Consider the following 12,860-nt stretch of genomic DNA (forward strand, 5'->3'; position numbering starts at 1 on the left):
CCAAGGTAGCGCACAGCACTGCAGCTGTGCGCCATTGCTCCTCATGTACACCTCACACTTCGGTCACTGATGGGTGCAGGGCGCTGGGGGGGGGGCGCCCTGAGGGCAATATATGACACCTTGGCTGGCAAATATACATCATATATAGTCCTAGAGGCTATATAGATGTAAAATTACCCCTGCCAGTATTCCAGAAAAAGCGGGAGAAAGTCAGCCAAAAAGGGGGCGGGGCTTCTCCCTCAGCACACTGGCGCCATTTTTCCCTCACAGCTCAGCTGGAAGGAAGCTCCCTGGCTCTCCCCTGCAGTCTGAATACCACAGAAGGGTAAAAAAAGAGAGGGGGGGCACTAAATTTAGGCGCAGTATAGATATTATATATATATATATATATATATATATATATATATATATATATATATATAAGATATATAAAAAAGCAGCTATAAGGGAAAACACTCATTGATAGTGGGATCCCAGTGTTATATAGCGCTCTGGTGTGTGCTGGCATACTCTCTCTCTGTCTCTCCAAAGGGCTTTGTGGGGTCCTGTCCTCTGTCAGAGCATTCCCTGTGTGTTTGCGGTGTGTCGGTACGGCTGTGTCGACATGTTTGATGAGGCTTATGTGGAGGCGGAGCAGATGCCTGTAAATGTGATGTCACCCCCTGCGGGGTCGACACCTGAGTGGATGGTGCTGTGGAAGGAATTACGTGATAGTGTCGACTCCTTACATAAAAGGTTTGACGACATACCAAATGTGGGACAGCCGGCTTCTCAGCCTGTGTCTGCCCAGGCATCTCAAAAGCCATCAGGGGCTCTAAAACGCCCGCTACCTCAGATGGTTGACACAGATGTCGACACGGATACTGACTCCAGTGTCGACGACGAGGAGACTAATGTAACTTCCAGTAGGGCCACACGTTACATGATTGAGGCAATGAAAAATGTGTTGCACATTTCTGATGTTACCCCCGGTACCACAAAAAAGGGTATAATGTTTGGAGAGAAAAAACTACCAGTAGCTTTTCCTCCATCTGAAGAGTTAAATGAAGTGTGTGAAGAAGCGTGGGCTTCCCCTGATAAAAAGCTGGTAATTTCTAAGAGGTTACTAATGGCGTACCCTTTCCCGCCAGAGGATAGGTCACGCTGGGAAACATCCCCTAGGGTGGATAAAGCGCTCACACGCTTGTCAAAAAAGGTGGCACTACCGTCTCTGGATACGGCCGCCCTGAAGGAATCTGCTGATAGAAAGCAGGAGGCTATCCTGAAATCTATATATACACACACAGGTGTTATATTGAGACCGGCTATAGCTTCAGCCTGGATGTGCAGTGCTGCAGCTGCGTGGTCAGATTCCCTGTCAGAAAATATAGATACCCTTGACAGGGACACTATTTTGCTAAACGTAGAGCATATAAAAGACGCACTTTTATACATGAGGGATGCACAGAGGGATATTTGCCGGCTGGCATCCAAAATTAGTGCAATGTCCATTTCTGCCAGGAGAGGGTTATGGACTCGGCAGTGGACAGGTGATGCAGATTCCAAACGACACATGGAAGTTCTGCCTTACAAGGGTGAGGAATTGTTCGGGGATGGTCTCTCGGACCTCGTTTCCACAGCAACAGCTGGGAAGTCTACATTTTTACCCCATGTTCCCTCACAACCAAAGAAAGCACCGTATTATCAGGTACAGTCCTTTAGGCCCAATAGGGGCAAGCGGGTTAAAGGCGCGTCCTTTCTGCCCAGAGGCAGAGGTAGGGGAAAGAAGCTGCAGCATACAGCCAGTTCCCAGGAGCAAAAGTCCTCCCCCGCTTCCTCTTAAGTCCACAGCATGACGCTGGGGCTTCACAGGCGGAGCCAGGTACGGTGGGGGCCCGTCTCAAAAATTTCAGCAATCAGTGGGCTCGCTCACGGGTGGATCCCTGGATCCTTCAAGTAGTATCTCAGGGGTACAAACTGGAATTCGAGACGTGTCCCCCCCCGCCGTTTCCTCAAATCTGCCTTGCCAACCACTCCCTCAGGCAGGGAGGCAGTGTTACAGGCAATTCAAAAGCTGTATTCACAACAAGTGATAGTAAAGGTGCCCCTACTTCAACAAGGAAGGGGTTACTATTCCACAATGTTTGTGGTACCGAAACCGGACGGTTCGGTGAGACCCATTTTAAATTTGAAATCCTTGAACACATATATAAAAAAATTCAAGTTCAAGATGGAATCGCTCAGGGCGGTTATTGCAAGCCTGGACGAGGGGGAGTACATGGTATCGCTGGACATCAAGGATGCTTACCTACATGTCCCCATTTACCATCCTCACCAGGAGTACCTCAGGTTTGTGGTACAAGATTGTCATTACCAATTCCAGACGTTGCCGTTCGGTCTCTCCACGGCTCCGAGGGTCTTTACCAAGGTAATGGCGGAAATGATGATACTCCTTCGAAAGAAGGGAGTTTTAATTATCCCGTACTTGGACGATCTCCTGATAAAGGCGAGGTCCAGAGAGCAGTTGTTGGTAGGGGTAGCACTATCTCGGGAAGTGCTACAACAGCACGGCTGGATTCTAAACATTCCAAAGTCACAGCTGGTCCCTACGACACGCCTGCTGTTCCTAGGGATGGTTCTGGACACAGAACAGAGAAAAGTGTTTCTCCCGGAGGAAAAGGCCAAGGAGCTGTCATCTCTAGTCAGAGGCCTCCTAAAACCAAAACAGGTGTCGGTGCATCACTGCACGCGGATCCTGGGAAAAATGGTAGCTTCCTACGAAGCGATTCCATTCGGCAGGTTTCATGCAAGAACCTTTCAGTGGGACCTGTTGGACAAGTGGTCCGGATCGCATCTTCAGATGCATCGTCTGATAACCCTGTCTCCGAGGACAAGGGTGTCTCTGCTGTGGTGGCTGCAGAGTGCTCATCTTCTAGAGGGCCGCAGATTCGGCATACAGGACTGGGTCCTGGTGACCACGGATGCCAGCCTTCGAGGCTGGGGAGCAGTCACACAGGGAAGAAACTTCCAAGGACTATGGTCAAGTCAGGAGACTTCCCTGCACATAAATATTCTGGAACTAAGGGCCATTTGCAATGCCCTAAGTCAGGCAAAACCCCTGCTTCAAAACCAGCCGGTACTGATCCAGTCAGACAACATCACGGCGGTCGCCCATGTAAATCGACAGGGCGGCACGAGAAGCAGGACGGCGATGGCAGAAGCCACAAGGATTCTCCGATGGGCGGAAAATCACGTGTTAGCACTGTCAGCAGTGTTCATTCCGGGAGTGGACAACTGGGAAGCAGACTTCCTCAGCAGGCACGACCTCCACCCGGGAGAGTGGGGACTTCATCCAGAAGTCTTTCAAATGATTGTAAACCAGTGGGAAAAACCACAGGTGGACATGATGGCGTCCCGCCTAAACAAAAAGCTAGAAAAATATTGCGCCAGGTCGAGGGACCCGCAGGCGATAGCTGTGGACGCTCTGGTAACACCGTGGGTGTACCGATCGGTTTATGTGTTCCCTCCTCTTCCTCTCATACCAAAGGTACTGAGGATAATAAGGAGAAGAGGAGTAAGAACTATACTCATTGTTCCGGATTGGCCAAGAAGAGCGTGGTATCCGGAACTTCAAGAAATGATGTCAGAGGATCCATGGCCTCTACCGCTCAGACAAGACCTGCTGCAGCAGGGGCCCTGTCTGTTCCAAGACTTACCGCGGCTGCGTTTGACGGCATGGCGGTTGAACACCGGATCCTGAAGGAAAAGGGCATTCCGGAGGAAGTCATTCCTACGCTGATTAAAGCTAGGAAAGAAGTAACCGCAAACCATTATCACCGCATATGGCGAAAATATGTTGCGTGGTGTGAGGCCAGGAAGGCCCCAACGGAAGAATTTCAGCTGGGCCGGTTCCTGCACTACCTACAGTCAGGGGTGACTATGGGCCTAAAATTGGGTTCCATTAAGGTCCAGATTTCGGCTCTATCGATTTTCTTCCAGAGAGAATTGGCTTCACTACCTGAAGTTCAGACTTTTGTTAAGGGAGTGCTGCATATTCAGCCCCCTTTTGTGCCTCCAGTGGCACCTTGGGATCTCAACGTGGTGTTGGATTTCCTAAAGTCACATTGGTTTGAGCTACTGAAAACCGTGGATTTGAAATATCTCACGTGGAAAGTGGTCATGTTATTGGCTTTGGCTTCGGCCAGGCGTGTTTCAGAATTGGCGGCTTTGTCATGTAAAAGCCCTTATCTGATTTTCCATATGGATAGGGCAGAATTGAGGACTCGTCCCCAGTTTCTCCCCAAAGTGGTATCAGCTTTTCATCTGAACCAACCTATCGTGGTGCCTGCGGCTACAAATGACTTGGAGGCTTCCAAGTTGTTGGATGTAGTCAGGGCCCTGAAAATTTATGTTTCCAGGACAGCTGGAGTCAGAAAGACTGACTCGCTCTTTATCCTGTATGCGCCCAACAAGTTGGGTGCACCTGCTTCAAAGCAGACTATTGCTCGCTGGATCTGTAGTACGATTCAGCTTGCACATTCTGCGGCTGGACTGCCGCATCCTAAATCAGTAAAAGCCCATTCCACGAGGAAAGTGGGCTCTTCTTGGGCGGCTGCCCGAGGGGTCTCGGCTCTTCAACTTTGCCGAGCTGCAACTTGGTCAGGGGCAAACACGTTTGCAAAATTCTACAAATTTGATACCCTGGCTGAGGAGGACCTTGAGTTCTCTCATTCGGTGCTGCAGAGTCATCCGCACTCTCCCGCCCGTTTGGGAGCTTTGGTATAATCCCCATGGTCCTTACGGAGTCCCCAGCATCCACTTAGGACGTTAGAGAAAATAAGAATTTACTCACCGGTAATTCTATTTCTCATAGTCCGTAGTGGATGCTGGGCGCCCATCCCAAGTGCGGATTGTCTGCAATACTTGTATATAGTTATTGCTTAACTAAAGGGTTATTGTTGAGCTATCTGAGAGGCTCAGTTGTTATCATGCTGTTAACTGGGTATTGTATCACGAGTTATACGGTGTGATTGGTGTGGCTGGTATGAGTCTTACCCGGGATTCAAAATCCTTCCTAATTGTGTCAGCTCTTCCGGGCACAGTATCCTAACTGAAGTCTGGAGGAGGGTCTTAGTGGGAGGAGCCAGTGCACACCAGTAGTCTAAAAGCTTTCTTTATAGTTGTGCCCAGTCTCCTGCGGAGCCGCTAATCCCCATGGTCCTTACGGAGTCCCCAGCATCCACTACGGACTATGAGAAATAGAATTACCGGTGAGTAAATTCTTATTTTCTCTTACGTCCTAGAGGATGCTGGGGACTCCAAAAGGACCATGGGGTATAGACGGGATCCGCAGGAGCTTGGGCACACTGAAAAGACTTAAACTGGGTGTGAACTGGCTCCTCCCTCTATGCCCCTCCTCCAGACCTCAGTTAGACTTTGTGCCCAGGACTGACTGGGGCCGGCAGATGTTTGTGCAGTGCATCTGCACCGTTTTCGGGACCCCCGCCGGCATTTTCGTAAGTTTGAATTTGGCGGGCTGAAGTGCGCCGGGAGGGGGCGGAGCTTAGCCGCGCGGCTCACAGGCGCCATTTTTCTCCGCGTGTGCAGGCAGGAGACGCTGGTCTGGGACCTCCACGAGCTCCATCAGAGTAATGGGGAGCTTATCGGGAGGGGAGGACACAGTAGCTGGTGCATATTTGGTTAATTGGGCAGCGCTGGTACATATATTTTTCCTTGGTGGGATATATGGGTGCTGGGGTGTGAGCTGGCATACTCCCTCTGTTTCTCTGTCCGGGTTTCCTTGTGGACCTGTCCCCTACTGAGGCATTGTATGTGTGTGTCGGTGGGTCGATACTAGGTGTCGACATGTCTGAGGCTGAATGTTATTCACCGGAGGAGGTTTTGGGGGAGGCAGATGCGGGTATGGAGTTGGCTCTGTCAACGCAGCCGACACCTGACTTACTTGCACTGTTGAATACAATTAATTCTAATGTCACTTCTTTATCGAAGAGATTAGATAAATTTGAATCACAGACACAGGTGTGGAAAAAATCCATGGAGGATGCTTTATCACAGGTACAGACGATAAAGAGGCCGTTCACTCAAGTGGTAGATACGGATACCGACACGGATTCTGAATCCGATGTCAACTTCACTGAGGCTCCTTTACACCCTAGATTAGTTAAGAGTATTCAGTACATGATTGTGGCTATAAAAGATGTGTTACGCATTTCTGAGGAACCTGCAGTACTGGAAACAAGGATTTGCTTGTTTAAGGAGAAAAACCTGAGGTACAGTTTCCCCCCTCTCATGAGATGAATGCTCTTTGTGAAAAGGCTTGGAAGTCGCCAGACAAGAGGTGGCAGATTCCCAAGAGGATTTACATGGCGTATCCTTTTCCATCAGTTGATAGGGGAAAATGGGAGGCGTCTCCTAATGTTGATAAAGCTTTATCTCGTTTGTCTAAAAAGGTGGCGCTTCCGTCTCCTGACACGGCAGCTCTCAAGGATCCGGCGGATCGCAAGCTGGAGACGTCTCTAAAGTCCATTTTCGCTAATACGGGTGCATTGCTCAGACCTGCTGTGGCGTCGGTATGGGTAAGTAGTGCCTTATGGGCTGAGAATTTAGCTTCTGATATGGATACCCTTGATAAAGATACTGTTCTTTTAACTCTTGGTTATATCAAGGACGCTGCAGATTACATGAAGGATGCGGCGAGGGATGTTGGTCTCTTGGGATCAAGAGCCAATGCCATGTCGATTTCGGCCAGGAGGGCGCTGTGGATACATCAATGGAATGCTGACGCAGATTCCAAGAGAGCTATGGAAGCGTTACCCTTCAAAGGTAATGTCCTGTTTGGGGAAGGCTTGGCGGACCTGGTGTCTACCGCGACGGCGGGTAAGTCCTCGTTTCTTCCCTATGTTCCCACACAACACAAAAAGCCACAACATCAGCAGATGCAGTCCTTTCGTCCAAATAAATACAGGCGAGGAAAGGGTTCGTCCTTTCTCGCTTCAAAAGGTAGAGGAAGGGGAAAGAAGTCGCCTGCGGTGTCAGGCGCCCAGGACCAGAAGTCCACCCCTGCCGCTACCAAGTCCACCGCATGACGCTGGGGCTTCCCTGGGGGAGTCCGTCCCAGTGGGAGGCCGTCTGCAGTTCTTCAGTCGGATCTGGGTCCAATCGGACTTGGATCCGTGGGTTCTAGAGATTGTATCTCAGGGCTACAGGCTGGAGTTTCAGGAGACGCCCCCTCACCGGTTTTTCATGTCGACCCTGCCAGTGTCTCTTCCCGACAGGGAGGTCGTGCTGGAAGCAATACAAAAGTTGTGTCTTCAGAGGGTCATTGTTCCCATTCCCCCGTCTCAACGGGGGGAGGGTTTCTACTCGAGCCTCTTTGTGGTGCCGAAACCGGACGGTTCGGTCAGACCGATTCTGAACCTAAAATCCCTCAATCCATACTTGAAAGTTTTCAAGTTCAAGATGGAATCTCTTCGAGCGGTGATTGCCAGCCTAGAAGGGGGGGATTTTATGGCGTCAGTGGACATAAAGGATGCCTACTTACACGTCCCAATTTATCCTCCGCATCAGGCTTTCCTAAGGTTTGCGATACAGGATTTTCATTACCAATTTCAGACGTTGCCGTTTGGGCTTTCCACGGCCCCGAGGATTTTCACCAAGGTCATGGCGGAGATGATGGTTCTCCTTCGCAGGCAAGGGGTTACAATTATCCCGTACTTGGACGATCTCCTGATAAAAGCGAGGTCCAAGGAACGTTTGCTGAGGAGTGTGAGTTTGGTACTGTTGGTGCTCCGGCAGCATGGTTGGGTTCTGAATTTGCCGAAATCTCAGTTGATTCCGGCCACTCGGCTGTCGTTTCTGGGCATAATTCTGGACACGGAGTTAAGAGTATTTCTTCCAGAAGAAAAAGCTCTAGAACTGCAGTCAATGGTCAGGGAACTTCTGCGGCCGAAGTCTGTGTCCATCCATCAATGTACTCGGGTTCTGGGGAAAATAGTTGCGGCGTACGAAGCCATTCCGTTTGGCAGGTTTCATGCCCGGGTGTTTCAGTGGGATTTGCTGAGCAAATGGTCCGGGTCTCACCTGCACATGCACCGGAAGATAAGTCTATCTCTCAGAGCCAGAATTTCTCTCCTGTGGTGGATGCAAAGTTCTCACCTCCTGGAAGGTCGCCGGTTCGGTATCCTGGACTGGGTGCTTCTGACAACAGATGCAAGTCTCCGGGGCTGGGGCGCAGTCACCCAAGGAAGGAACTTCCAGGGGAAATGGTCGCTCCAGGAAGCTTGTCTTCACATCAATGTTCTCGAGTTAAGGGCCATTTACAACGGCCTGCAACAAGCAAGAAGCCTTCTTCAGGGTCGACCTGTCCTGGTACAGTCAGACAACATCACAGCGGTAGCACATATAAACCGTCAAGGCGGAACAAGGAGCAGAGCGGCAATGGCGGAGGCCACAAGAATCCTTCACTGGGTGGAACAACACGTGAGTGCTCTGTCAGCAGTATTTCTACCGGGAGTGGACAACTGGGAAACAGATTTCCTCAGCAGACACGATCTCCATCCGGGAGAGTGGGCTCTTCACCAAGAGGTATTTGCAGAGGTGACAAAGCGTTGGGGAATTCCGTTAATCGACATGATGGCGTCTCGTCTCAACAAGAAACTTCTGAGGTATTGTTCCAGGTCTAGAGACCCCCAGGCAAGTGCAGCGGACGCCCTGGTGTCTCCGTGGGTGTTCAGGTCGGTGTATGTGTTCCCTCCGCTTCCTCTCATTCCAAAGGTACTGGGGATCATTCGACGAGCAAGGGTTCAGGCGATTCTCGTCGTTCCAGATTGGCCAAGAAGGGCCTGGTACCCGAATCTTCAGGAGTTACTGGTGGAAGATCCTTGGCCACTTCCTCTAAGAGAGGACCTGTTGTTGCAGGGTCCATGCGTGTTTCCAGACTTACCGTGGCTGCGATTGACGGCATGGAAGTTGAGCGCCAGATCTTAGCTCGTAAGGGTATTCCTGAGGAAGTCATTCCCACTCTCATTAAGGCTAGGAAGGAGGTTACGGCGAAACATTATCACCGTATTTGGAGAAAGTATGTCTCCTGGTGTGAGACCAAAATGGCTCCTGCGGAAGAGTTTCACTTGGGTCACTTTCTCCATTTTTTGCAGGCAGGTGTAGATGCGGGCCTAAAATTAGGCTCCATCAAGGTACAGATCTCGGCTTTGTCTGTTTTCTTTCTAAAGGAATTAGCTGTCCTCCCAGGGGTTCAGACTTTTGTGAAAGGAGTAATGCATATCAATCCTCCGTTTGTGCCTCCTGTGGCTCCATGGGATCTTGACGTGGTCTTACAGTTTCTCATGTCTTCCTGGTTTGAGCCTTTGCGTAAGGTTGAGTTGAAGTTTCTCACTTGGAAGGTAGTCATGCTGTTGGCGCTGGCGTCTGCCAGGAGGGTGTCAGAATTGGCGGCTTTATCTCATAAGAGCCCGTATTTGATTTTTCATTCTGATAGGGCAGAATTGCGGACTCGTCAACAATTTTTGCCGAAGGTGGTGTCTTCGTTTCACATTAACCAACCTATTGTGGTGCCAGTGGCTACGGCGGCTGGGGCGGTTCCAAAGTCTCTGGATGTGGTGAGAGCTTTGAGGATCTACGTCGCCAGAACAGCTGTTGCCAGGAAAACTGAGGCGCTGTTTGTCCTGTATACTTCTAACAAGATTGGTCATCCTGCTTCAAAACAGACTATTGCACGCTGGATTTGTAGTACGATCCAGCAGGCTCATTCTTCGGCCGGGCTACCCATGCCGAAGTCAGTAAAAGCTCATTCTACCAGAAAGGTGGGCTCGTCTTGGGCGGCTGCCCGAGGCGTATCGGCTTTACAGCTTTGCCGTGCAGCCACCTGGTCAGGGGCAAACACTTTTGCCAAGTTCTATAAGTTTGATACCCTGGCTGATGAGGACCTTACGTTTGCTCAGTCAGTGCTGCAGAGTCGTCCGCACTCTCCCGCCCGGTCTGGAGCTTTGGTATAGACCCCATGGTCCTTTTGGAGTCCCCAGCATCCTCTAGGACGTAAGAGAAAATAGGATTTTGGTACTTACCGATAAATCCTTTTCTCCTAGTCCGTAGAGGATACTGGGCGCCCATCCCAGTGTGGACTGTTACTGGCAATGTTTTCGTATTGGTTAACTTGGTTTGTACACGGGTAGTGTATTTCTGGTTTTCAGCTTGTTGCTGTTGTTATTTCATACGGTTATCTGGTTTACTATTACTCCGGTGATACGGCATGTTTGTGGTGTGGGCTGGTATGTTTGTAGCCCTTAGTTTACACAAAAATCCTTTCCTCGAAATGTCCGTCTCTCTTGGGCACAGTTCCTATAACTGAGGTCTGGAGGAGGGGCATAAAGGGAGGAGCCAGTTCACACCCAGTTTAAGTCTTTTCAGTGTGCCCAAGCTCCTGCGGATCCCGTCTATACCCCATGGTCCTTTTGGAGTCCCCAGCATCCTCTACGGACTAGGAGAAAAGGATTTATCGGTAAGTACCAAAATCCTATTATTTTAATATATATATTTTGCTTGACCTTGATTACAGTGATTGTTGTAAGCAGCACCCCAGGGGATGTAGTCACCATATGCCGGCAGGGAACCCAGGACTATTCCCACTCGTGGGTGAACCTGTAGTGAGCCACCAAGCCTGCATCGTGGTGAGCTCAGCGGGCCCGCAAGGGGCTTCATTTGCTTGCCCACCTGGCCGCACTCTATCGGCCGGGATCCCGACTGCCTGTCACGCATACCCAATGCCACCCCAGATGTGTTACTGAATTATACAGAGCTCATTAATACAGGTTATCCCTTGACATATATGATAACACTGGGCAGAAATGCTTTTTTCTGCCTCTCCCATTTTTTTCCCTTGTTGCAAATTAAACGAAGCAATAAGCATTTTGATAAACCATGTTTTGCGGCAGGTGTGCAGATAGTTATTGCTGGGAAGGGTCGAGTCCTAACTCAGTTTTACATTTCAGATCAGCTACATGCAAAAGCAGACAGTATTTTCTGTGCATGCCAAATAGTAAATACATTAGCAACACTGTTTATTCCAAGAACATAGGACTCTTTTTTTTTTTTCTTTCTCCCAACTCTGAATAAGACTCACAGCATCTAGCAAGGGCACCTAAACCAGAGCGCTGAGTAGTAGCGCACTGGACCTCTAAAGAGAGAATGCGTCCTGCAGGATACATGGTAGAGTGGGGCGGGCCTTCCTGTGGTATGTAGAGATGCTACTGTAGAAGGCTCACCTTCAGCCAAGTTGATCTGATGCTGAACATTCTGGATGTTCTCAGTTGCTACTCTTTGCTTCCCACTTATGCACTGTAATGGGAAGCATATCCTGTGCGTTATTTTGAAGGCAGAGGGTACTAGACGTTTTCTTAAGTCTTCATATGATCACCTATTGTACATATTCTTATCACTGCATAAGCCATCTTAATGGGGTGGTCTGCCACCCTAATTTTTCATATATGAAAAGCCATTGCATGATTCCTGTCACTGCTGTTTGAACACAGCAAGGCCATTTGGTAGAATGATCAGATTTGGCTAATTGAAAAACCCAAAGCCACAATATCGGATGACTTGAACGCAGGTAAGCAATATAACAAAGAAATGAGAAAGACAAGTCAGATTCAAGTGCAAGCAGATGAATATTAGTAGAAACCCAAGAGCAGATGTGGTTGCAGCTAGCAATGCGTGCTCTGCATATGGGCAAGGATATGGTTTTATACTGTGCATGCTTGTTAAGAGCAATATACACCCAATTTACTTCCAACTCTGCATCATGACCCATCTCTTTGGCAGCTATAAAATGCAGAGCGCAAATCGGTTTCTGCTAATCGCTCTCAGGCTCTGGGACTTCTTGCTGCTCCATTTCCTCCTTCACATGATGACACTGCCCCTGTAGTTGAAAACTGATAATTGTTCCATCAAAGACTTGACATATTCACTCCTCCACTTTCTGCCCCTCTTTTGCTTGTATTGGCCAGCTTTTGTAGTGTGGGCCACTGTGCAACAATTGACTTTTAGGGAAATAATACTCTTGCCAGTGCCAACGTGTACAGCAGAATAATGCAGTTATCTAAAAATCCACTATAAACAAATGTAGCATTAGTACTGCAGAGGCAGCAAGCCTAGCCCATTAGTCATCTCACCTCAACGCGTACAGGAGAAAGTGACCTTTTTAAAAAAATACATGTTCTGCAGTATGGGCTAATGGATTATATTTACATTTATGAGTTGTCATGTACAGATATCATTTTTTTGTATCAGGCTTTAATAGGGGTCTTTTCAGTTGATTAATCACAAAAGGTAAGTGAAAGACCAGCTCCGCTTAATAATAAACCCCATCAACTTTGATGTTACAGAATCCACAATTTGCTGCCAGAAGAAGTATAGAGTTCCCAAGGTCTGTCCTACAAATACTCAATAATGTTTGCTTTATCGCAGTAGTTCTCAACTGCATTCCTCAAGTACATACCACCTACAGGTCACTTTTCTGGATTTTAAGCTGGGGTGGCTCCAGAGGTGGGGCTGCAGCGTAGTCCAAAATTCAGATAGGGGAACCACACCAACTGTCATCCCAAACATTGCAAGCCCGGGTCTCACTGGCAGTTGGTGTGAATTTTGGACTCCACTGCAGCCCCACCTCTGGAGCCAGCACTGATTTTAAGTTGAGAACAAGTGCTTGATTGGTAAGCCGCAAGGATAGGATAGGATCCCATACACAGTGTTGGACTGGGGCATGTAGGGCCTCCGAGGGAATGTAGTGGTAGGGGCCCATATTTAGGGGTGTGGCCAGTCTGCTGAGGGGGTGTGGCCTGCCACCTCAT

This window comes from Pseudophryne corroboree, chromosome 10 (assembly GCF_028390025.1).
Source record: "Pseudophryne corroboree isolate aPseCor3 chromosome 10, aPseCor3.hap2, whole genome shotgun sequence".
Taxonomy (NCBI): Eukaryota; Metazoa; Chordata; class Amphibia; order Anura; family Myobatrachidae; genus Pseudophryne; species Pseudophryne corroboree.